This window comes from Oryx dammah, unplaced genomic scaffold (assembly GCF_014754425.2).
Source record: "Oryx dammah isolate SB20612 unplaced genomic scaffold, SCBI_Odam_1.1 HiC_scaffold_28, whole genome shotgun sequence".
Classification (NCBI taxonomy): Eukaryota; Metazoa; Chordata; class Mammalia; order Artiodactyla; family Bovidae; genus Oryx; species Oryx dammah.
Genome location: NW_024070212.1, coordinates 2,774,455 through 2,776,982, shown reverse-complemented (window position 1 = coordinate 2,776,982; position 2,528 = coordinate 2,774,455). Strand labels below are relative to the sequence as shown.

The window sequence follows — 2,528 nt, the reverse complement described above, 5'->3', positions numbered from 1 at the left end:
TCTCTAAAAGTCTCTTCAAGTTAAGTACACACTGCTAGTCTAAGCTTTCAATCTGGGCTTCTCTGGTTCTCCCAGGTTACTGGCCAGCTCAGACAAAGGAAGAAAAATGAGCAATCATTCTTTCTGGGAGTCAAATGACTGCTGCCTGGTAAATAACTAGAAAATCAATCCTCTGTGAATTAAACTCTTTCATCAGCCACCAGGCAGGTTCTAAATCATTGATAAAAGAGAAAACCTCCTAATTCATTGATCAAAATCCCGAGGCTTTATCAACTCAGAAAAAGAATGGCAACATCTGGAACAATACTAAGCAGTTATTCACTCTGAAGAGACATTCTTGCTTTCAACTTAGAAAATCCCTAATAGCCTCAGGATTGCGATAGGTGACATTTCTTCTAACTTCATTCATCATCAAGAAAAAAAAGCAACACTTTTTTTCAATTGTTTCTCATAAGTAGATGCTGGAGATTTAACAGAGTAGTAGGTTAACACTGAGCCCCAGATTTCTGAAGGATCATTCAGATTTAAAACATTCACCTATGTGGTCCTCATTCAAGACACTGGAGTTTGTCAGAAATCTTATCCTAACTTTAGTTTGGATAAAGGTTACTGTAGGCATATCTTTATAGGTTACTTAAGGACTTAGCAATTGTCCTAGGGTGACTGAACATGCATAATATGCAGTAGGCAATTCTATTCAATTCAAAAATTGTTTAAACAATGATGGTTAGGATGTTTGTGTCAGGCACTAAAACTAGAGATGAAAAAAACATAACGTGGCCCTTTGTTTACTGCCTTACAGTGGGTAGACAGGTAAGGAAACAAAAGTTAAGCTTCCAAGTAAAGACAGGAGATAGAGTACATAGATTTACCACCTCTCTTCCAAAACCCCTTAAGATAATTGTAAACTTTCAAAAAAATTATAATCTCTATTCAATTAAGAGAATGAAAATTTTCAACACTTTCTGAAAATAGGTGAAGAGTGATATGGTGAGGTAGAGAAAAGGAGAGACTACAATGAAGAAGAAAACTTGGAGACAAAACAGGCACTGGAACAAGGACATCAAGTATAACTGGAAGGGGGGGTAGTATGTGAGGCTGTAAAGAGAGGAAGTAATTGAAATTGCGAGTAGAATCATCAATCTCTTCCTCACTCCCCACACTGAATACAATCAAGTCACCTACATATTCCCTCAACTCAGGTAAACAAACAAACAAACAAACAAAAAAGAAACAAAAGTGGAAATTATCTTTAAAGAAATTAAATGATCTACATGGCAGATCAATATAGGAAGTTCAACATCTGACTAATAATGAGTCCTACAAAAGGAAAACAGATAATATTGGGGAGAGAAAATTGCCCAAGAAATAATAGAAGCAAATTCCTAGAGGCAAAGAGCAAAATTGTTAGGACCAAACTGAAGCCAGGACAGGCACTAAGGGGCAGGCTAGGCTTGAGAAAAGCTGAGGCTCTGGGAACTCCTGCAGGCAGTGTAGCTTGACCATTCAGAAAAATCCCCGTAGCCCCCGCCTGTGCCAGACCCGAGCCAATTCAGATAGGGATGCGAGGTTTAAAAGTCCCGCGCACGAGTATGGTTTAACCAATCAGCTATGCTGTTACAGAAACAAAGAACCGTCTGTATAAAAGTATATGTGATTCAGAGCTCAGGGCCTTTGTCGGATTCCACTGTGCTGGATGAAACCTGGCCCTGGCTCGAGCTAGTAATAAACCCCTTATGCTTTTGCATTGCTGTGGACGTCTTATTCTCTCAGTTTTGGGGACTCGGACTCTGGGCATAACAAATCTCCGCATTGAGCGAGCCTATTGTATTTCAACACAATCAGTGCAAATTGACCCAAATCTTGACGTATGAATGTGAAACGCAAAACTCAAGGATGCTTCTAAAAGCTTCTGAAGAGAAAGCAAACAAAAACAGAATGTGTACAAGGAAATAAGCAACATCCTGGGGACTTCCCTGGTGGTCCAGTAGTTAAGACTCTGCACTTCCAATGCAGGGGGCGTAGGTTCGATCCCTGGCCAGGGAACTAAGATTCCACGTGCTGCATGATGCAGCAAAAGAAAGAAAGAAAGAAAAAAGGTATTTAAAAAACTAGTATCAACTTTCTCATCAGTAACATTGTACTCTGGTAGTTCATCAAGAAATGTCTTCAGGAAATGTTCTGAGAGAAAAAGAATTTTATGCTGAAGTCCTATGCCTGGACAAGTCAAATATGAGGATACAATTATTTTTATACTTTTAAGAACCAGAGAATATTATCTCCCATCATGTTTTCTCAGAAAGTTGTTTGAGAATGCACTACTATCTAAATAAAGGCATAAGCTAAGAAAGAAAAGTGTTATGGACTGTAGCCAACCAGGCTCCTCTGTCCATGGGATTTCAGTAGGCAAGAATACTGGAGTGGGTTGTCATGCCTTTCTCCAGGAGATCTTCCCAATCCAGGGATTGAACCCACATCTCTTACTTCTTCTGCATTGGAGGCAGATTCTTTACCACTAGCACCAGCTG

At 39.5% G+C, this 2,528-nt stretch overlaps 1 non-coding gene across 1 annotated transcript; it reads left to right on the top strand.

The window, feature by feature from the left end:
• The first annotated feature begins 1,973 nt into the window (after positions 1-1,973).
• On the top strand, positions 1,974-2,046 carry TRNAG-UCC. Its single transcript has one exon. It is a non-coding gene; the product is annotated as a tRNA-Gly (tRNA).
• The last annotated feature ends 482 nt before the right edge of the window (positions 2,047-2,528 follow it).